The sequence below is a fragment of the Thermobia domestica genome, chromosome 4 (assembly GCF_964235325.1).
Source record: "Thermobia domestica chromosome 4, izTheDome1.hap1.1, whole genome shotgun sequence".
In the NCBI taxonomy this organism is placed as follows: Eukaryota; Metazoa; Arthropoda; class Insecta; order Zygentoma; family Lepismatidae; genus Thermobia; species Thermobia domestica.
In genome coordinates this window covers 245,055,530-245,081,152 of record NC_137457.1, presented here as the reverse complement: position 1 = coordinate 245,081,152, position 25,623 = coordinate 245,055,530, and positions in this window count along the sequence as shown.

The window sequence follows — 25,623 nt, the reverse complement described above, 5'->3', positions numbered from 1 at the left end:
CAGACTGTGAGAAAAAAATATTTGTAAAAGTACCTTTGAAAAAAGAGAAGAAAGAAGGCATCAGACCCCATCCAGGATGAAGGTTCCATTATGAACAAATTCAGTAGGTCTTATCAGTATGTTTATGTACGCTAATTTCAAATATGACACGATGGAAAAGAATTGTATATTTACGTAATCAGTCTTTTCTTGTAAACGAAAATTATAAATTTAGAATTCAGAGTATATAAAATGCAGATAAAAAACCTAGCTGAATGTAACGGGACTGTTCACAAGATTTTTTTAAATCTACACAACCTAGTAAGCCTTAAACCCATACTTGAACCGCAATTAAAAATTTGTTTACTGCCTTTAAAATTGCTCTTGCATTTTAAAATTAGTTGTCAGCTAATCGACCTTATGTACATTACACAAATAAGAATATAATGTGATCTTCATCTTAACCGATGCACCACTGATGGTAGGGGTTTATTATTACTAATGGTAAATTTTTATCGCCATGGTCATACAAATTTCAACAAAAAGGTCATGAAAAGTCATGCAAAAGTCATGAATTTACTTTCTTGTATTCCAGTAGACACCCTGATTTACCATTCGGACTTTCTTCTGGAAGTTTTATGTTATCGAAAGTATTAACGGATATTCTGTATTCATTAAAACATTAGGGTTTAGAATTGTTTTATGATGATGTTTTGTTGTATAGGTCAGATGTACATAATCATAAAAAAGTTATTAGATAAAGTTTTAAAGAAATTTGAGGAATATGGAATAACAATTTCGTTAAGTAAAACTAAGCTATATCGGACAAAAGTTCCATATTTAGAATATATATTAGAAGATGGTAATATGTATTTAAATCCTTCTAGAGTAGGTGTTTAAGGAAGTTACCAACACTCTGCAATAGGCGCGGTTTAATAAGTTTGCTGTGTTTTCTACAATATCATGCAAAATTTGTTCCTCATTTTCAAGAAATTGTGGAACCTGAACCTTTGAACAGAATGAGGTCCCATAAGGTGCCATTTAAATTTGGAAAAGAGGAGCAAAATCATTAGATCAGATTAAAGAGTTATTTGAAACTCATGTAATATTGAAATTACATTATATGAACGCGAAGTTTATAGTCAGCTCTGATGCAAAACTGAAAAGTCTTGGATGAACGATTATGCAATATGATAAAGATAATGTGTTGAGACCAGTGGGATTCTTTTCTAAACGTTTACGTCCGTATGACTTAAATAAACCCATTTATCTTTTTGAATTGATGGCCGCGGTTGAAACCATTAAAAGGTTTAGAACATACTTGCAAGCAAAATTTGAATTAAAGGTAGACAATCTAGGGTTAATGTATGCCATAAGGAATATTAAACGAATTAAGAAATATGGGGGTTTATTATATCGATTATTTTCGTTCGATTTTGATGTTAAACATGTTCCATCTAACTTGAATATATCTTCAGATTATATTTCAAAGGTTCATGATAGAGATATGTTTGAACCTGTAGAGATAGAACACTCCCTCGATAATCAGGTAAAGAATTTATTATTAGTAAATGTGTGAAATATGCCTTATGCATGTTTGTCCATAAAAGAACATCAGAGGAAAGATGTAAAATTGAAAAGTATAATCGAGAGGCTAGAAAAGAAAGAAAATGTTGAGGGTTATAAGTTAATCAGAGGTATATTATGTAAGAAAACAAGAGCTATTAAAAATTTTGGAAAGTATATATTCCTAAGATATTCCCAATATATTCTGATTATGGAATTTTACCATAATTCCATTTTACCCGGAAATCACATCGGGGTGCATAAGACGATTGAACGCATCTCTATTAGATATACATGGCCTTCTTTAGTGGAACATGTTAGAGAATATGTACATTGTTGTAAATTTTGTCAATTAAACAAGAGTGATAATGATAAAAAGATGGGTCAATTAGTGTCTACTTTTGATAAAATCATAAACGGAAGCTAGAACACGGATATTTATGGACCATTAGTTCCTTCTCGTTCGGGCAGGTATTGTCGTTTTGTATTAGACTCTTGTTCCAAGCGTGTTTGGCTGGAACCAATAAGACAATGGTCAAGCCAAGCTATAATAAATAAATTGTATAAAATTATGTGTATATTCGGGTTCCCGTACGGGATTAGTCATGATAATGGGTCTGTTTATGTATCAGCCAAGTTTAAAGATTTTCTATATAGCCATGGCATAAAATGATTTCCGAATTTCACCGTACCATTGTGCATCTAATAATGCCGAGAAATATTGAAGGATACTGGGTGATAGTCTTAGGATATATTTCAGCAATAAACAGACGATGTGGGATACGGGTCTACATGAAATTGAGTTTGCTATTAACTCAGCTGAACATCCTGAGTTAAAATGTACTCCTATGGATATGACCTTTAATTATAACGTATGTGACCCTTTAGATGTTCGCTGGAGAATAGACAAATTAGATATACGCAAGAAAGACCCAAGCATCTGGGCAAATGCTAAGAAGAACATGGAATTCGTGTGGTATAGAAGAAAGCGTATGTACGATAAGAATAGAATACAGACATAATATTCTATAGGCGATCAAGTATTATTGAAATCTCAATTTAAGTCTTCGTTGGTAGATAAAATAACTCGTAAATTGTATCCATGTTGGACGGGGCCATTTACGGTCGAGGCTTTCTTGGGTACCAATATGGTCCGTTTAAAAGCTGTTAATGATCCATCTGATATTCGTAAAGCTCAGGTTTCTCAAACTAAATTGTATAGGGTACCACGTAATTTGGGTGTGACTTAAAATTGAATTATAGAGATTAATTCAACTTATTAAGATATTGTATATTATTGAATTCTGCAACCGAATTATGTTGGCGTTAAATAGCCTGTTTATTAGTCTCTTTCTAGTCAAACGGTTTAGAAATTTTAAAGTGTTACTTATTTTAAAAGAATTATTATTATATTTATATTATTACTGGTATTGTTATTGTTATTGTGTAATTGTGTTTAGGGATGCGCACGAGTCGAGTCGAGTCGAGATTTATGTCTGTTTCGACTCGTCTCTAGAAAATGTCTCGACTCGAAAATATGTTTCTGTCTTGACTCGACTCGAATTCGTGTCGAGACAAAATATACGAGTTAAGATACACACACACACTCATCAGCCAGACCATTATGACGACCTATTTAATTGTTAGTATGTCCACCTTTTGGCACGGATAACAACGGCGACGCGTCTCGGCATGGTCGCAATGTTGCTCGGTGGGGGCGCTGGAGAGAGTTGGCACCACATATGCACACACAGGTCATCTAATTCTTGTAAATTCCAGGGAGGGAGTGATGCGCCCTCACGTCACGTTCAATCACATCCCAGAGGCGATCGATTGGGTTCAGATACGGAGAGTTTGGGGGCCAGCACATCACTTGGAACTCGCCCCTGTGTTCCTCGAACGACTGCATCACACTCCTGGCCTTATGACATGGTGCATTATCATGTCGAAAATGCCACTACCGATGGGAAACATGGCCGTCATGAACGGGTGTACGTAGTCTGCAAGCAGCGTGCGATACCTTCGGTCGTCATGGTGCCTTGCTCGAGCTCCACTAAACACATGGATGCTCTCCTGAATGCTCCCGGATAATAATTAAGCCGCAGCCAGCTTGTCTCCGTGCCGCAGTACAAATGTCAAGGAGTTGTTCCCTTGGAACACGACGGATTCACACCCTCCCATCGTCATGATGAAGAAGATATCGGGATTCATCAGCCAGTGCAACGCTTTGCCATTGTGCCAAGGTCCAGTGGCAATGGTCACGTGTTCATTTCAGTCGTAGTTGCCGATGTCGTGGTGTTACATTTGTACATGAATGGGTCGTCGGCTGCGGAGGTCCATCGTTAGGAGTGTTCGGTGCACTGTGTGTTCAGACGAGTGTTGTGAAGGCCTGTGAAAAAAATGGAAATTTTGAGTAAAAACAGTTTTTACGGTTTTCCCGAGCTAGGAAAAAGCGGAAAATTTGGGTATCATCAGAATTATCATTTTAGTTAATCACAGAATCTTTTCAGTTAATATGTTAAATCAAACATATATTTCATAGAGATATCTTCCTTGTCCTATGTAAAATTCGGGAAATTTTGAAACCATTAGAAAAAAAATCATTTGTTCGGAAGTATGGGCAAAAACAGGAAAATATACTTTAAAAACTATTTCTTGGCCTGATGCTAGTAATCTTACTTGCTGTAACATGTCTGCAACATTTACAGTGGGAAGTCGAAAATCCGAACTAATTGGGACCACAGGTAGTTCGGATTTTCAAATTGTTCGGGTTTTCGAAAATGACTAAGAAAATGCCATTTAGGCTTACATATACTGTACGGTATGATGTCTTATTGTCCTATCGATACAGTGGTTATTCAGTACTTACAGTAATTACAATACCATACGTAAGGCTACTTACATTTAAAGTTTCTGAAGAACCTGCTTGTACTCTAAATAACACTGATCTTGTAAGTCACACTTAAAACTTATAGGCCTAAGAAAAAATAAAAATAGAAATATGTATGACAAGCAATTACATGTAAATGAACTTTTGTAAAAACACTGAGTTCACATAACGTCGATGGACACGCTATTGTGTGTTTATCGCTAACGTTAAGACAAAATGTAAAAAGGTTCTAGGGACCGCGTTCGAATTTTTTACGTTAGGATTTTCGACATCCTACTGTATATACAATACATTTCGCTAACTGAAAAAATACTTAAAGCAACAGGTTTTAATTCTACTTTACACACATATACCGCACAAGTGAGTAAATTTGAGCAGCGAGAAATATATTAAAAGGTTCAGTATGTGAAACTTCCGTTAGTTATTATTACAGACTAGCAGAATATCCGTTCCTCGCACGGGGAGAATACGTTTCATTTTGAACACAAAGGGCACCAAAACTGTCACCAATGAACTTATGGAGCCCAAAAAACTATGAATTTGACATTAATATCAACAATTTTCAATTATCTTTACATGTCATCATCCCTCTTAGAAAACTAATGGGGCTGAATTTGTGGATTTAAACGGCATATTCTGTTCATCTCAGCGAATATGGATTCGAGGTCATTTTCGATCATCTATCTATCTATCTATATATATATATATATATATATATATATCTATATATCTATATATATATATCTATATATCTATCTATCTATCTATCTATCTATCTATCTATCTATCTATCTATATATATATATATATATATATATATATATATATATATATATATATATGAAACAAGACGGTTATGTGTACACCTCTCGAACTGCTCACAAACAGGCAAGGCAACAACATTGATTGTTCCTTAATATGTCATATGATCACTTCGAATAGTCAACACAGACTCGCACCTACGTGGCATTGATTCAATCAAATTATCGATGAGTTTTTGGGGGATGTTGTGCCACTCATCCAGAAGAGCGACTTCCAGCTTTGGAGTGGTTGCTGGGGATACTGGCCTTGCGGGGACTGGTCTTCTGCCAAGCATGTCCCAGACATGCTCAATTGGGGTGAGATCCGGAGAGCATGCTGGCCACTTCATCCGAGCGATACCCTCAGCTTCCAGCATCTTATCCACTAACCGAGCTCTGTGAGGACGAGCATTGTCATAAATGAAAAGGAACGAATCACCAATGGCACCAGCACAAGGAGGAACAAGAGTTTTCAGTATCTCATCTCTATAGCTGAGAGCCGTCAAAGAGCCATTCGGATGATGTGGAAATAAATACGCCCACTAATGCTGATTCCTGCCCACACAATCAGTCCACCACCATGATACTGGGATCTTCCTCGCCCAAACATGGGATTGTGTCGTGTTCCACTCTCTCTCCGGATGTATAAACGTCGATTATCAGGCTCCACACTGAATCGAGACTCGTTAGAGAACAAAACATTGCCCCATTCATTGCGTCCCCACCAACGATGTTCCTCCGCCTACGCTCATCGATCAACACGGTGTCGTGCAGATAATGGGACACATAACATAGGCCTACGTGCGTAGAGGCCACCTTCTCGAAGGCGATTGTGGACCGTTTCAGTGGATATTGTGCGTCCTGTTGCTGTTCGGAAGGCTCGAGGGAGCAGAGTTGCATTCTGATGCCGGTTTCGACGAGCTGTTAACAAGAGATAACGATCGTCTCTGGTTTTGGTTGCTAGTGGACGACTCTGTCCTTGTTTTCTTCGAAACGTTACAGTTGTTTGAAATCGATTCCACAATCGGGAAATCACACTTTGTGCTACTCCTATGGCATGTGCCAACTACCGCTGTGACTGACCAGCTTCCAAACAGCCGGCAGCTCACCATGACAGCGATTCTGGCAAATCACGTTGTTGCGCAATTTCACCAGGTGGATTTGTGACGCACTAAACACAATAAGAACAAAGGTATCCTGGAGCTTTAATGTGTTGGCAGCGCCACACTACAAAATGATCTCTGGTAGCGCCACGTCACAGATCACGTGAACAGATGTTTCAAACGGTTCGTTTCCACGTTGCGCCTTCATGCTAGTCAATTTTAATCTGAACTGGACAAGATATAGTGTTGTCACATTACTTGTAAGAAGTTTTACATGAGTTTTCATCTGATCCCCAATTTTTGACCAATATATATATATATATATATATATATATATATATATATATATATATATATATATATATATATATATATATATTGATTTACATCCGCTAATGATTATCAAACCAAAGACTATTCGAAGCTTTCTTGCACCCATTGGAAAACGTGAAGTATATTAATATTTATTTGCATATATTGTTATTGTAGACTGTTCCCATAATGCCCACCGACTTCGATTTTACAAAATTTGAGAAATAAATTTCACTTTTTATTTTGTAGTCAATTTGAAAGCATTTACTTATACTACCATTAAGAAACCCATATACATCATATTACGAATCAATCATTATGGAACAATTTCAGGAGTTACACGCAGCAGTGGTACCAATCTTTGAAAATTTCATTTACAACTTTTTTCATTTTCTTTTTTAATTGATTTTGTGAGTAATGGTGCATTCAGCATAAAAGTACAAGATTTTCTCTCTCTCTGTCTGCGTGTGTCAGAGATGGAGTGGGTCAGTTGGCCGAGTGAGTCAAGTTTTCTGAGTAGGTCAGTGGATATGACCCACAGTGACCTACGACCCACCACCCACCATGACCCACTGCGACCCACCACTCACCATGACCCACTGCAACCCACCACCCACCATGATCCACAGCGATCCAGTGACTCAGTCTGACCTACCGACTCTGCTCACTGCATTGTAGACAGCATCTTCTGAAGACTTGTAAATTTGTCTGTGTTTCACTTTTAAGACCTACATTTCCCTTCGTTTTCCATTTGTTTCTCTCTACTTATGTATCGATTCTCAAGATTTATTACTTGAGATAGACATTGGTTTTAATTGTTTTGGTAGTATAGTGGTTTTACAGTTTGATTGTAAATTAAGGTTTCAAATGTCTATAAATGAAATTTAAATTGATGTACATTTATTAGAATACAAATTGAGTTAACAAGACATATCATTATAAATATTGCAGACAGATTCAAAATATAAACAAGTAAATAAGTAATTCTGATAATTAGTTATTTTGATTATTTAGTTCACTAAAAGAATGTCTGCTGTCTTAAAGACAATTAAAAATTTATTTTATAGAATTAGCAAGGTCTGAAGGATCTGGTATTAAGTAGGCCTATCAGGAGACCTCCATGAGAACACTTTTTAAATACATTATCATACAAGACAAATTTCAACTAAAAAGGGGTTAACTTGCATAAAAGTCTTCGTCCTAAGTAAATTATTATTTCTCGGTGATAACGACTTAAGCGAGTAGTCCTTCCCGTCTTCTTTCGAATACCCACCGCAAAATGTTTGGGAAGTATTTATTTGTATCAGAGAATTACTTTCTCTGTCTTCAAATACATAAACAACTAGGACGTTACACATCCTTGAAGACTATTTTGGAGTTGTTTATGCATTTGAAAGTGTCTATATTTCAACAATAAACTCTGTTTATAGTTCTTTCAGTTCCTGTACATAGTCATACAAAAGTTTGTGGTACTTTAATTTATACGATAAAAATTTTAATATTTCACAGATATAAACGTTATTCAATACATAGCCTTCTCTTCGTTTTGAAGTTCTCTGTTTTGTATAACTCATGTATCAAGTTACGAAGAGAACGACTTTTAATATTTCATAGCTTACATGCACTATGGTCGGTGTCTATGTAATGAGGTTTTACTGTATAATATTCAGTAAGAATAAAGAAAGCACTGAAATCACTTTCACTGGAAGGAAAAGACTAACAAAAGTGTTTTTAAACAAAGGAGCGTGATCAATACGAATAGGTATCGCTGATAGTTCGTGGAGCTGGAGAAAATCTGTTGACAACCATCGATGACGTCATGTCGGCAACAGTAGCTGGAGTATAGCTGAAGACTGGAGAAAGGCTGGTAACTGATGACCTGAGTTGGTGAGGGTGAAGATGATGATGACGCATCTAAGCATTGTTGTAAGCCCCTTGCAGGGGGCGTTGACTTGCTGTACAATTGACACATCCAATAGGAGGCAGTAAGCTTCCAAGATGGCCAGTCTGGAAGATGACTGCGACGAACGATGTGCGGTGAGATGGTTGAACATCCAGGTGATGCGGAGAATCGATTTCCGGACCCTTGCCGCTGCAAGATTGTTCTTGGCTGGAAAACCAACGATGATAATGGGACTGGGTTGAAAACACTGGTACAGTTCATGAGTGCTGTCCTTGGTGTTAGCTGCCAGGAACAGTGATGCTGCGTTGGTATAGATGCGAAGAATCTCGGTGAACGATAGATATATACATATATACATACATAACAAAAAGTTGATATATACATATTAATATAAAATATATATAAGGAAAAAGGAAAATTAGGGATGGGTTTATAACGCGATAATCTAACTAGGATGGGATAAAGGGATATGTATTAACCAACATCTTCATACGTATAGTAACACAATATATATATATATATATATATATATATATATATATATATATATATATATTATTCATTTACATCATATTCGACACAGATAATACTTCCTGTGTAAATCTACCTTAAGAATGATATAGATAAAGTAAAACTAAAATTGCATAAAATTGAAAATCAAAAATTAATATAGATATTATAGTGGAATGTGCTATATTGTAGAACATTTTACATAGGAAAATGTTGATTCACTTAATTACTTGAAATTAGAAATATAGGATTACTGAGTCTGAAAACATTCATGGGGTAATAATTTATAAAATTTTAAATTTAAGGAATATTAAAACTGAAATGTAATGAAACTTTTCTAAAGAATGTTCATAGCAAAATTGCATTCTAAATGATTCGTAAATTTTGATTGATAAGCTTATAAAATTTTCTTTGTAGAAGTAAGATGGAATTTAAACTAAATTCTAAAGTTACAAAATAGGGTGGAAAAATAAAATAATGAGCTATGGGAGACGAAAAGAAAAGTAAAATACAAACAATTTTACCGAAAGTGAATCTGTATGTAGACTGAATGAACGCATTTGACCTACTTAAGCCGTATGACGTTTCATCTGATATAACTGAATAGGTTCAAAATTGGAAAGTATGCTATAAACATAACTTTTTGAGAGTGAAGATGCCAGTGAAAGTAAAATATATTTAAAAACTGAGAGTAAATACAAAAGAAACTCTAAAATTAAATAAATGATATAATCCAACACCTTAATAAAATATTTTACCTAAACCTTTTTTTAATAATATAAGTGAGTAATAATAATAGAACTGAAATAATCTCATCTTGTCATAAAGGAAATATCTATGTATTTTTGTAAACAAGGATTACATGAACATATTATGTCCCAATTTGTTGGTAGGAGAAACGTGGTTAACAAGAAACACTGTAAAGAAATTTGAACAGGAATTTTGGATCTATATGGTTATTTCGAGACTTTATTCGCCATAAATTTGCGATATTTCGCCTGAAATAGCGGATCATGGGGAACATCACGAATATATAATTTGAGACGCTCCTGAGCAATATTCTGTAGGGTTTCATCTATGTCAACAATATATTGATTTGAATCATGTGTCTTGGCTTTAATTGTGTAAGGCTCTTAATATTGTTCTCTGAGAATCGGTAACTCGCCAGGTTTTGTGTAGAGACGTCAAACCATAATCTGATTTCCTGGTGTGTAGGAAACTGGTTTATTTTTCGACTCTAATTTCTGTTTAAGTTGTTGGAAGAATCTATGCTTATGAAAGTTAACTAATGAACGAAGTTCATCCAGTTGAAGTAGTCTTTCATTTACATCTGGGTCATCCTTAGGTATTCGCAGAATATTGTCTACTGGATAGCGAAAATTCACTCCAAAAAAGGAGGGAAAAGGGCGATGTACATGTCTGAGTGTGCGGAGTGTTATTGCAGAAACTGACAGTTTGTTGTAGATAATAGGATCATTTTTGATGGCCTAACTTTGTAAGAAAACGGAGAGAATTTTGTATCTTTTGGGCTGTCTGTTCTACGGAGCCTATAGTTTTGTGTGACGCTGGAAGTGCGTAACGTACCTCAATATTTAGAGATTTCAAAAATTCTTGAGTTTTCGCGGCTTGATGGTTTGGACCTTTGTCAAGATATACGTGGTACCCCATATTTAAGAATGATTTCATTTTGTATGAAATCTATAAAAGTGGTAGCCGTCATATCTTTGACTGGTTGACAAATGTAAAATGAGGTTATGGCTTCAGTGGCTATATAGAAATTTTTATAACCATCAGAAGTAGGCAACTTCTCTACAGCATCTACAAAGAACGCATCAAACAGATTGTTGTGTTCGTGAGTTTGTACATGAATATTGTTAGGTCTATAGTTTCGCTTAAATTTATTGCAATCAATACAAGCGTTTATCTCTTTATGCAGACATTTTTGAAGATTAGGTATGTAGTAACGATCTTTAATGAGAAACTTTAATTTCTGAAATCCAGAGAGACTATCTGCATGAAATTCTTCAAAGGTTGTATCTTTGAGAGATACTGGTATACAGAGTCTTAATTTAGGAGCGGATGGAAAGAAAAATATCTTGTAAAGTTTGTGATCTTGTATCACGTATCCTTTTGACCATTTTGCGTAATTAGGATGATCTTTCTCTTCATCTTGAAGCACTCTGTTTATAGTAGAGAATGTGGGATCCTCTCTCTGTAATGCTGCTACATCCGTGCTGCCATCTAACACAAGGAATGTTAGTGGATGTTCTTGTTCATCTAACTGCTCATACTCTTCTGAAGAAAGATAGAGCGGATGGCGTGAAAGATAATCTGCTGTTTTTTAATGAACTACTATGGCGCACTTCAAAATCAAATAGCTGTATAAAAGATAACCATCTTGTCATTTGACTTGTCAAATTTGTCGTCCTTTTAACTGCTGTCAAAGCAAGGTTGTCCGTAAGTAATGTAAATTTGCCACTTATTAGATATTTATAGAATTTTTAAGAGCTAGAACTACTGCAAAAAGTTCAATTTGATATATTGGTCGATCTTTAATTCTTGGTGGAAGTGTAGCATTGGCGTATTGAACAACTGACCAATGCTTTTCATGGGGCAGTTTCTGAAATAACACTGCAGCCGCACCGACCTGAGATCCATCCGTAATGACCATGTGATCAGCGGCTGGATTATATATTTGCAGTACTGGTGCTGTCGTCACCATCTGTTTAAGCTGCTCAATCTGTCCTCTAAGTCAGGAGTCCACTGAATTATCTTGTGCTTACTAGCTGCTAGTTTATGTAACGGTGCTGCTACTAAACTAATTTTATTATAAAATGCACGATGAAATTGCAGCATAGCAAGGAACGATTTAAGTTGTTTTACTGTCTTTGGTCGTTCTAAGGCTGTGATTGCTTTAACTTTGTCTGGATCTTGAGAAATCTGGCATTTAGTTATATGTCCGAGAAATTTGATTTTTTGCACCCCAAATTGAGTTTTCTTTAAATTAAATAAAAGACCATATTTCTCTGCAGTGGTTAGAGCTCTGTCTAACACACGCAACATGCCTTTAAAGGTGCTACTTTTGAATATGAGATCATCAATGTAATTTAGAAAATCTTGTTCCGAAAAATCTCTGTATATTTCTTTAATAATTCTATGTAAAATTAAAGTGGAGGTTCTAAAACCTTGAGGCAATCTACGTAGTTTTAACAATGTATGTGAAAAACCTAATTGACTAACACTAAAACTCGTCAGATCTTGATCTATTTCATCAAGCGGCACTTGGAGAAATGAATTCGAAAGAACTGCAAGTACACAGAAATTTGCATTGTACAACTGGTCTAAAACATCTTGTGTCCCAGGCTGTACATCATTGATAGGTTGTGACCTCTGCCAAAGAACGCGTAGATCTAAAACTATGCGAACGTCCTGTGAATTTCTCTCAGGAATCACCAATAAGTTGTTACGGTATAAAGCATTCGATGGAACTAAAATACCATTGTTTAACATCTCTTGTATCTTTTCTCTAGCTTGCGAGCGAAGTCTAAAATGTATTGTGTAAGTTGGCACTGTCCATTGAGTGCGGTCTACTACATTAAGACTAGCAGAAAGGCTTTGTATTCTTTGAAAATCTCTATCATGCCATTGAAAACAAGTGGGATGTCTCTTGAGAACACTTAATATTTTCTCTTTTTGTTCTTGTGTCAAATCAGGGTCAATTTGAAATTTTGAAGGATTTATGTGCTGCTTAATTTTATCAAAACATGCAGCTACTCTCTTTTTAACCTGCTGTTTAGTGGGTTCAAATAATTTCCTAAATGCATATATCTCTGTTGGTTCTACGTCCTTTGGAAGCAAAGCGCCTTGAGCTATATGCAACCCTTTTGCAAATAAACTTCCTACAAGGAGTAGGATTAACAATTGGAAGATACAGGCTATTGGAACTTCAGGCTGTATGGGTAAAAACACAAGATTGCATGTTCTTGTATATGGGTGAATGTACCAGAAATTCTGTATCAGGAATGTGCGTATCTAATATAAGCCTAATATACCGCACTGAGTTGGGTTGGATCACTACATCTTGTCTAATATAAAAGTTAAATTTACAAGGTTTACAAACTTTGGCCGAAAGAGAAGTTTCCGTATTGAATTCTTTCGGCAATTTGTGATTATTACCATAATGCACTAATTGTTAGGAAAAGTCCTGATAATTTATATTAGCATTATGTTGCAATAGGAAATTATTTGACAAAAGAATTGAAACATTTGCAATTGGTGAAATTCTAAAAAGTACTTTAAAAACCTTGCCTGCAATTTCTATTGGAAGAATTACAGCTTTAGTAAGATTAAGGGGAGTAGATGATATTCTATATACTTTAGTGTGTAATCAAAACTGTTTACAATTCTTAGGCACTAATGAATAGTGTAGTAGTGAGGCTTGGGCTCCTGTATCGAGAAGCAAATTACATTCGCTATCATTTATTTTGCCTCTAATATACGGTAAATGGTTCTTAAACAATAATGGATCTGTAATCTTATTATGCTGTTTAGCTTCTTCATTGTGAGAGTTATCGTTACAAGTAGACATCACTACGTTTTCAGTGGATGTTTGAGTTATAGGAAAAGCCTTTTGAAACTGATTGACTTGGTCAGTAAATTCAGGCGTCCCAGAGGAGATAGTGTGATGGAGAACAGCCTTTTCTAATTGATTAATCGCAGTATCTAAATTCACAGACGGAAAATTTGTTTGAGTTTCAACACTAATTTGGTGCTTGGTATTTCGATCTGATGACTTCCAAATATCAGTAGTGGCTTTTGCACTAAAATTTTGGGAAACACCACTAATAGGGGAATGATCCACTGATGACTCTTTCACACTAGTATTTGAAGCTGAGTTGGATTCCATGTTGCATTTCGTGTGCTGATCAGTGACCATGTCTGTAGCCGCAGTGATGGGAAACGCCACGGAGTCTGAAACGTCACTAAAGAAGACTCTTGTGTATAAGATTTGTTGCTAACAAATATAGGTGCATTTGGGTTTAGTCTACTATACGAATAATGTGTATTGACTATGGAAGGAGCCGAAACAGAATTTTGCTTAAACATGTTAGAAACTGAATAAATGGGTAGTGAATTTTGAAAACCCTGGGGTTGTATCCGAGAATGAAAAAAATCAACCCCTAATGTTGCTCGTTTTTTTTCTTTTTTTTTGTGAATCTTCTATTCCTAGGGGAGAAAGTTATTCCTAGGGGAGAGAGGGTGGTTCATTGCAGGATACAATCTGTGATTATATAATATAGGATGCATATACTGAAAAGAGGGGGGCGAAGGTACATAACATTGTGAATAGAAATGTTGTGCGTTTTGTTTTACATGGGAAAACTCTTTGTTAGGTGTTGTCTTCTTCCTATTAAATTTAGCCGGATTTCCGTTATGTGAACAACACTTATTCGTCTGCTCAGATGGAATGTTATTTGCAAGAGCTCAATGTGACCTACTTTGTTTTCGTGTCTTATTTTTGTTCCTATCTTGCTGTTGATGCCCTGAGGGTTTTGCAACCGCTACAGCAATCGTATTCTCATCTCGCTGTTTCGTATTGATAGCTATCTTCAATGCTTGTAACTGGTTAGATATCTTTTCTAATGGATCGGGTTTATTTTCCGAACTAGAGGAAATTGACTTCAAAGGAAATTCCTTTCCTTTTTGTATGCGATAATTGACTGAAGTCTCTGAACGTTCTATGGTTTCTGCTTTTGCTATAACCTGAGAAAAATTGTCTAATGTATGCTGATTAAATAACGTAATGTACCTTGGAAGGTGGAAAAGAATTGTTTGTAACATGAAGAACTTAAACGGCATCGGGGGAGAAATTTTCTGTGAGAGATCGTATTTCTCGTATAGAAATTGGGTTAGACGGTCTTCCTCTGTTTGTTGCCTTTGCTGAAATAGCAAGGTAGCCTGAAGGGCTGAACGGGTTGGTGACAACTGGTCCAAAAAATTTTCACGCAAATCTTTCCATGATAGATTTAAATATTCCGGATTATTAGCTAACCATGTATAAGGGAATTTACACAAAGAAAGTTTAAAAACTTGTTTCTTAGTATCATCATTCCAATTGTGAATGAGCGCAAATCTATCGAACCTTTGTAAAAATTCTGAAGCATCTTGTCCGGCTTCATTAGTAAAGGTTTCAAGAAAGGAATTATAAGAAACAGGAGTATGTACGGAAGTACTGGAATTCGTACTATTTGAAGTTTGCTGCCTATTTCGTGACATTGTAAGACTCTAAGAATAAACACTTTCTCTAGTACCAAAAAAAAAGACACGGGAAATCTTACATATGCAATACAATATGCAAACTAACACTACATATATAAAGACATTGATAAAAGTATGTTGAGTTCGCTTGACTGAGAATGTATTTCTGGTCTTTTTAGAAAGCTTGAAAGCGTTATATTAATTGTACGTTTCATACCACAATAGCTGAATGCTAGTTTCAGGGGTGTAGGCAAGCAAAAACTAATGATTTAACAAAATTGAATTTGTCTTTTACCATTTGCCTCGGAGCCATGTATCGATTCTCAGATTTATTAATTGAGATAGAGATTGATTTTAATTGTTTTGGTAGTATAGTGGTTTTACATTTTGATTATATTTTAAATTAAGGTTTCAAATGTCTATAAATGAAATTCAAATTGATGTACATTTATTAGATCACAAATTGACTTATAACAAGACATATCATTACAAATATTGCAGACATATTTGAAATATAAACAAGTAAGTAAGTAATTCTGATAATTAGTTATTTTGATTATTTGATGCACTAAAAGAATATCTGCTGTCTTAAAGACAATTAAAAATTTATTTTATAGAATTAGCAAGATCTGAGGGATCTGGTATTCAGTAGGCGTATTAGGAGACCTCCATCAGAACACTTTTTAAATACATTATCATACAAGACAAAATTCAACTAAAAAGAGGTTAACTTGCATAGAAGTCTTCCTCCTAAGTAAATTATCATTTCTCGGTGATAACGACTTAAGCGAGTAGTTCTTCCCGTCTTCTTTCGAATACCCACCGCAAAATTTTTGGGAAGTATTTATATGTATCAGAGAATTACTTTCTCTGTCTTCAAATACATAAACAACTAGGACGTCACACATCCTTGAAGACTATTTTGGAGTTGTTTATGCATTTGAAAGTGTCTATATTTCAACAATAAACTATGTTTATAGTTCTTTCAGTTTCTGTACATACTCATACAAAAGTTTGTGGTTCTTTAATTTATACAATAAAAATTTTAATATTTCACAGATATAAACGTTAGTCAATACACTTACCTGAGGTAAGTATATCTAAGTGAAAAAAAGAACTTCAGGTACTTTTGGATATTGATATTTCTAATTGTAATAATAACAATACGACTTATACTACTACTTTGCTTTCGAGCCCTTTGAGTTTTTAGAGAAGCAAAATACTGAAAAAAATACATTTTTGAATCACTTTAATATATAAATTATTATATAAAGAATTGAATGTAACTATGTGTGCGTGATCATCACGGGCAAATTGCAAAGTCAAATGAAACGATTTTGGGTATATAGTTAGGCCTTAATCCAAACTGGGATGTTATATTGCTTTCATTATAATACATATCCTAAGGAGCTAGGGAGGATTCGAATTTTTGCGGAAAAAAATTAGTATCTCGCAAGCCGTTAAACTTACTGAGCTGAAATTCAGAATATTAACTCTTTATTGAAAATAAACAGAATGGGTCCTAGCATTTTGTAAACTTCTCGTTTATGGGGTGGAGGTACTTTCTATATATGGAAAATTGGTAGTGAGTTGGTTTGTAGAAATGATGAAAACGATCGATATTAGTTAAGAAAAAATGCAGAAACAAACAATACAGTGCTCCGCTTCATATATCCAATGCTTTCTACTATAATAATTGAAGAAGCTTATGTTTATTATGTGAAGCGCTTACAGCACAGGGCAATCAACTCATAAAGTTGTGAGAAAAATGGACAAAATTTGCACTATAAGCTTAATTACACGGAAATTTTAAGTTTGGATTGTACGCATAACTAGATGGCAAATTTTACACTTTTTCCCTTACGTTGGTCTGCTTACCTTTATTTGCAACTCGAATTTCATCCTTTTTTCCACTGAAAAGTATCGATAGGCTAATTCAACAAGGAAATAATTATACTATGATAATTTAATTGAAATTCATCGTAATTTGGCCCATGACAAACAGCAGTGTGGTAATTGAATGGGAAGAAGGAGGGAAATTAAATTCCCAGGCACCCCCGAGTACTTCCCCAGAACCTCGTTCCCTTTTGTTTTCTAGGGGGCAGGGAACTTGATAATGACGTCAAATCTTCATGTGTAATTACAAAAATTAAATTTATAAACAAATAATAAATCATCAGTTTATCAGGCTTTAATTGATATATTTATGCACAAGATTCCCTATCGAAGGTGTGGTAGATGAAGTTGCTGTTCTCCATAAGTCGACATTGCCAACTGACATGGTCGATATGGAAAAGATGTATGGTGATAGAGAGGTGATACTTCTTGCTGACACGGGAGGGTCCCACAAGTTGTCGCTAAAATCTGATTGCCACCTAGCACATCTGATAGAGCATCATGAGAAATGAACATTAGCAAAATTTAAGGTGCTATGGACCAGAAAGATAGGAGCTAGGGGGCCTCAAAATTTGAATATCCAAAAAAAAAAAAAAAAAATATATATATATATATATATATATATATATATATATATATCATAGGATTATGTACGTTTAAAGTAAATATCTTGAAAACATTAAAGCAATCAAAACAAAAGTTACACAATATAATGACAACAAAATGCCCTATCGAAATCAATAAACAGCGTTGCCATAGGTGAAGCAGTGTTGCCAACTCAGCATAAAAATATTTTATTTGAAATAGCACTATATACAAGTGTGCACAGATTTAAAATGCGCTATTATCACTAAACATAACAGTGAAGTGTAGTAGTATAGTGTTGCACACTATCGGAGCTACATGTGCCGAAAATGTATAATAGAGAAGTCTGATATGTTGCAACAAAGGGTAATAAAGGAATGCACTAGAAACAAGTGAGGATTTTACATTTTACTTCTGTAGCCCCGATGAATAAACAGACAACTCGCGAAAACAAAATGATGCACGCGAGGAAAGAAACACGTGTTTTTTTCTGTAAACTGGTTCTCGATTATCTTATCAGTATTTGGAAGAGTAGTTTCTTGGTTTCTGTCTTTCGTGTTAAGTGACATTCTTTTACTTCCTCTCTTAAATGTCATATGATTATATTTGTACACTGTAATATTACCATATTCACATTGGAAATATAATTATTTTATAACTAGCTCATTTCGTTTTTAGTCGGTCAGGATATCCATGTGGTCTAGAAGGCTAGACAACCGACATATTAGGTAGACATCGCGTTTTCCAATCCCACCTCGGACATGTTTTTGTTGTACTTTTCACCTTACATTTGATCGTAATCTTTCCTTTTCATCGTGATTCGGATCCCACTTTACACTCCTATATGGATTAGAAGCTGACACAGGACGTAAAAATGGCATCACTCAATTTCGTTTTTCAAATGTATCAATACTTTGTGACACTGCTGACATTTTGCTATGTTATACTCTCTGTATTATGCATTTAAACTAAATTCATAGTATGAGACCCAGATTCCTTTATTAGTATACCATCTGTTATCACATATCAAACTTCTCCATTGTACATTTTCAGCACACGTAGCTCCAAAAGCGTGTAACACTGTACCAGTACACTTCACTGTTATGTTTAGTGATAATAGTGCACTTTAAATCTGTGCACATTTGTATATGGTGCTATTTCAAATAAAATATTTTATGCTGTGTTGGCAACACTGCTTCACCTATGGCAACACTCTTTATTGTATTCGATAGGGCATTTTGTTCTCATTACATTGTGCAACTTGTGTTTTGATTGCTTTAACAGTTTTTAAGATATTTACTTTAAACGTACATGACTTCATAGTATAATTTTTTTTGGATATTCAAATTTTGAAGCCCCCTAGCTCCTATCCTTCTGGTCCATAGCACCTTAAATTTTGTTAATGTTCATTTCTCATGATGCTCTACCAGATGTGCTATGTGGGAATCAGATTTTAGCGACAACTTGTGGGATCCTCTCCCGTGAGTATTTCAAAACTGACCGAGAAAAATCGTTATCAGACTCTAACAAGCAGATTGTCGATGAGGAGTTGAATAAATTTCTACGTCTGGTAGTAGTATTACCGTATCGAATTCCACGACAGAGTGCGAACGGGAATTTCCTCTTATGAATTTACAGATGACTGATATTAGAAATAGACAAAGTGCTCAAACATTAATTTGTTGTTCATCAATGTTAATGGCCCATCGTTAGACAAGCTCAAAGTAGACGAGTTAGTTATTTCTTGTCTGAAAGATGGACATCATTCCGCTGCGGATAATTTACCACAGAAAAGTTCTGTACGCCAACAGGAAAGAAACCCGATTTCAGATTTGTTTCACGTTGGCAAATTACGAGTTATGGAAAATGTATACTTGTATTACTAATGGCTTATTTGTGTTATTCAATTTGTACCTAATTTTTAATATGTCTCTTTTTTATATATAAACTAGAGTTAAACTACTTTGAAGAAATATCCATAATAATTACAGTTATGCATATTTGTAACTTAAATTTAAGGTGGTGTTCTAGTGATTACACAAATTACAATTATGTGTATACTTTGTGGAGATGCTCTCACAGAGGGTACCCGAGCACCTTTACACGCTATGAAAAACTGATGTTTCATATCTTTGTGAGAAAAATACTGTGAACTAAGAAATCATAACCTTTTTCATATTGTACAGGAGTATTTTCCTGCGAATAGAAGTTTCTTTTAGAATGTGTTGATAAATTAACACTTGCAAGACTACTCTCCTACTATAAATATACTTTAAGCACACACTAATTCTTGCCCCCCCCCCAAAAAAAATCGAAGTGCTTCAATTTTTACACTGACAAACACTTTACCATTTTATATTGTAAATGACAGATCCACCGTTATTGTAGCAGAGTGGTGCTTGAGTGATTGACCGTAGAAATTCAAACTCAGATTAGTGACAATTTCACAGTCTTGTTTTATTACAAGTGTAAACTCTCAGTAGAGAAGAGGTCGTGGATCATGTGTTAGAGTTGATGACGATAAATTTTGGTGAGTCGGAGTAGGTCACAGTGGATGAGAGTGGGTCACGGTGGGTGATGGTCGTGGTGGGCCAGAGTGGGTCACAGTGAGTGGTGGGTCAGAGTGGCTCACGGTAGGTGGTGGGTCATGGTGAATCGTGGGTCAGAGTGGATCATGGTGGGTCGTGGGTCAGTGTGTCTTGGGTCACGATGGGTGGTGAGTCAGTGGGTCGTGGGTCAAGTTTTCATTGACCCACGCCAACTCTGGTGTGTGTGTTTCTAGTTTCCGGCGTAAGCGTGTGGATACTATCGGGTATACTTCCGTGTGTACATATGCTAGTGTGTGTGTGTGTGGCGGGGGTATATGAAGTATTAATTGGGATCGCGTAGTGGAACTCGTCGGTATTAGTACGTATATACATGAGGTCGTTACTTCACACGATAACTTTGGAAGAATGCGAAAATTTTAATTCTGCTTTTTGCAATAAATAAGTAGAGTGATTCCTCTCGAGGAAGTTCCTTAGTGGAGGTGATTCGCCAACTGGAACTGGTAGAAATGGGTCATTTCCGATGTTAATGTTGATCATTATAGAGCGGAAATGATAATAAATAGTAAGAAGCAGTTCTCGGCAATCGATAAAGGGTATCAAGTATAACTTTCAGCTTCATCCTTAACATCCTGGTAAAACCGGAAGAGATAGAAATTAACCTAACTATGACTTCTGGCTTCAAATTAATCTACATAGTGGGATAGGAAGAAGCTGTTTTAAGAATTAATATAGCGTGATGGGAATAAATATCGTCTTCTCTCTTAAACTTCTAATCAAGTCGGAAGTAGCAAAAATAAACTACTTTCCATTTTAGTGTTGATTACAAAGGATTAAAACGATACTAAATAGTGAGAAGAGGTTTTCTGAAATCAATTAAGTGTCCCAAGAATATGTTCTAACTTGACTCTATCTTTCTACTAAAACTTTAAGTGGTAGAAATCAATCGCTTCCGGTTATAACATTGAGCGTTATGGAATGGATAGCGAGAAGGGTTTTTTAGATAATTCTTTAAGTGCTCCAAGTATTCACTAATCTAAGAAATGTTTCGAACTGCGTAAACAGGATAATTTTGAATCCAAACCCAGCACCTTTCATGAGATGGAGCAGGAAATTTCAGACAAAGTTTTTTTGGGAATGTTTCCTGCATTTGTCACAGTTAAGACTTATGACCACTATTATTATATAGATTTTATACCATTGTTATTAACCGAAAGTATACTCTGCCGAACTATAATAGATAAAAGTAATTTGTGATTTCAGACGGAAAACGTCTTTATTATTATTATTATTATTATTATTATTATTATTATTATTATTATTATTATTATTATTATTATTATTATTATTATTATTATTAAAAATAATATTTTCAACTGATCCGTATCATGTCCAATCATCGACCCAACAACATCGACGGAACATAACTGAGACGGCACTTAACACGGACGTTACATTTCATCGATACCTAAATTACCTACAGTCAAAACATTGACACCTAAATCATCAACAGCAAAAACATTGACATCCAATCATGGACAACTAAATAATCGACACATAAAACATTGACAACCAAATTATCGAAACCCAAGTCATCAACAACAGTCATCAACAGACGAATCGTTTACAACAAAAGCATCGAAAATCCAATCATCAACACCTAAAATATCGTACACGAAATCATCAACTGCCTTATCATCGACACTTAAAATATCGACCAAATCATCGACAATGAAATCATCTGCAGTAATTCCTAGTCACATAAAATATCGGCAACTTAAGTATTGACAGTCAAATCTTAAACAATCAATCCACCGACACCCAAACCATTGAGAAGTAAATCATGGATAGCTAATAAATCAACAACCAAAATATCGACAATCAAATCAGCAACCGCTAATTTATCGAGAAACAAATCATCGACAAGCAATTGCTTTATATATAAAATGCCAAGAACGAAATATTCGAGTGTCAAATCATCGACATCGGACCTGCAATTTTGAAAACCAAATCATTGATAGCCAATTTATCGACAAAAAATTCACCAACATTTAAAATATTGACAACCAAATCATGGCCAGCCAAATAATCAAGAGGTAAGTTTTTGACATCTAAAGCATTGATATCCAAATCATCGTGAGTAATTCATCGGCACATATAATATCGAAAACCAACTCATCGACAAATAAATATCAATAGCCAAATCATCACACCAAACACATCACAGTCATCTATAATCAAAACATCGGCACCTAAAACATCGACTACCAAATGATCCAAAACCACTAAAAATATCGACAACCAAATCATTAACACTTAAATCACTGCTAACCATTTCATTGACAACTAAATCATCGACAATCAAACAATCGAAATTAAAATAATCGAAAGTCAAATCTTCAATTTAATCATTCCAAATCAAAGCAATGAAAGTGCATGAAATCTGTACTAAAAATAGATACCCACAAATCGAGTTCAAAATATCGATACCTATAACATTGGCAACCAAAACACAGAGTATATAACATCATCAGCTAAAACTTTGAGCGTACATAAAGTTGTTAAGTAAAACATGAATAGTATATGGCATCGAAAATCAGATATCCACATATACTTAAAATAAGGAGCCGAAATATCGACAATACGATACATTCACGACACGACAAGAACATTGATAACGAAAACATCGACAATAAGGATCTTTGAATTTCTAAAGAAAACAAGACATTTTAAACTATTACGCCTAAAAATTTTTTGTCGATTTTAACTAATATACAACCTACGAAGGGGGAAAAGGTTGTCAACTGATATTTATATGTCACCAGTGTTTCTTCCGAACACCTTTGACCCTGGAAATAGTCATCTGCATCTTCCAGTTCTAAGATTAATTAGGATTAAACGTCACTCTCGCACAGGGCGCTTTATTTACTAAATTGTGTCTCAGTATAGCCTCCTATAATATGATTTTGCTTACCTTAGAAAATCGTAATGGAATTCAAGCGTATACAGTATTCGTTTGGTTGTTACTCTAGGAAATCATTCTATTTTGCGTTTGCACTAAACACAATTTGAAAATATTTTTTGTAATACATGACTCAAATTCTTATAATAATTTTCAATGATATGAGTACTATTTATTATAATTTGTTTAATTTCCAAAAGAAAATGTTTGTCAATAACTACATAATTCACAGAAAGAAGCACTAGAACATTTTAAATATATAAGATTTCTTCCATAATGAGAAAATATCACTTAGAGTTGTTGAAATTCTGATCTCTCAAGATAGCTTGCTTTCGGCTAAAAAATATAATTAGTTTAACACGTCTATCCCTTTATTTACAGAAAAAAATTGAAAATGCAAAATTAATAAGAGGAGGAAAGAAAAATAAAAAATATAAAACAATTTCACTTAACGCAAGTATTCATCATCTTAATTGTCAATTATACAATCCACTGTCATCAATTCAATAGCTTTATATTCAATCTTGTACGTTTCTTGCATACAGTCTTAGTTTGAAGTTTTAGACTTTTTTAAATTTTTTTATAACCCTGTATAACTACATACATATATATATATATATATATATATATATATATATATATATATATATATATATATATATATATATATGTATATAGTTCAATACTCATAATAAATTTCTATATAAACGAAAAGGGAGTTCGACAATAATGTTGTCTCCCTCCTACATTATTTATTATCTGTCTAGAAGAAATAGTGAAAAAGAGTCTACGAATTGAAGACCGCATTTCAGAAAGAGGTAGAAAGATTAAGTGTATAAGGTTTGCAGATGTTGCAGAATCTGAAGAGAAAACCAATAAGATGTTAGAAAACTTGAGGAAGGGTTGTGAAGAGGAAGAAAATAAATGTTAGAAAGACAAAAGCCATTGTGATTGGAAAGAAGGTGTCTGTGTCAAATATAGAAGTAGGAGGGAGAAAATAGAACCGGTGACTAGTGTTCGATACCTAGATAGTATTACTAGGAATGGTGAAAGAAGCCTTTAGGAGAAAGAAAATACTATTTTGTGGGACTTTGAATAAAAACTTGAGATAAGGACTCATAAAAATGCTTTGTCTGGAACATTGTATTGTATGAATCGAAAACATGGACATTACACAAAAATGATTAGAAACGACTGGAAGCTTTCAAAATGTGGGTGTGGAGAAGAATGGACGAAATTAGCTGGGTCGAGCGGAAATCGAATGAGTGTTAGAAAAAATTGGAGAGAAAAGTACAACTTTAAATTATTAAGAAGAGAAAGAGAAACTGGTCGGAATATTTGATAAGAAGTAACTGTATAGTGCTAGAGGGTATGGTGGCAGGAAAGTGAGGGAAAGGGCTAAGGAGACTACAATTAATGGACAATACAAACACAGAAAAATCGTATCTGAAGACGAGGTTAACGGAAGACCGTGGAGCATGGAAGCTTTTCAGTTGCAGCAAATGAACTGCCAATAACACTGTTTTACAAATTTTAACTTTTTTTCTGTTTTAGAAATGAAAACACCCGTTCTTAACTAATTTTGAAGTTCTGAATCCGAAAATGTTAATTAAAATTTTCGATTGGCTCTCGTTTCGACGTAACGGAAGGGGATATCCAATCTTCTCACGTTCTCATTCATGAGGCAACATCTCGGAAGGTCTAGCAACATTACATTCTATGTATATAACGTCACCATTGGTGTCGAAATATAACCGAAACACACGTCCATAACCTCAAGCATCTAAGGGGAGCCCAGTCCTCCTCTGTTCTAGAAAATGTTAATGATTTATTTTTATGGATTAATTAATACATTTTCTTTATTGTTTTTGGGATGCCAAACACGAAAATGACATTTACAATAAAACGTTACCTCTTTTATTTATGACATACCAAGACTTGAATAATTACCTATGTATACAATACATATTAATATAAATGTCAACCTTAATAACGTCTCTTCTTTGCCTTTCTCCTGTATTCTGTTTCGTTAGGATCCCTTTTTATCATCCAACAAAACTCACTTAACATTGCTGCACTCCATTTTCCTTTATACCTGTGCTCCATCCCTTAAATGTCCTGATAGAAGCGTTCTCTATTCTCGGCACTGACACTTCCACAATTAGGCGGGAAGAAATCCAAATGTGAAAACAAAAAGTGCATTTTTATTGACACATTACATCCAAGCTGTTCATAAGTGTTCATTAGATCTTGAATAAGTCTTCTGTAATTTTCAGCTCTGAAATTGCCAAGAAAACTACTGGCTACATTTTA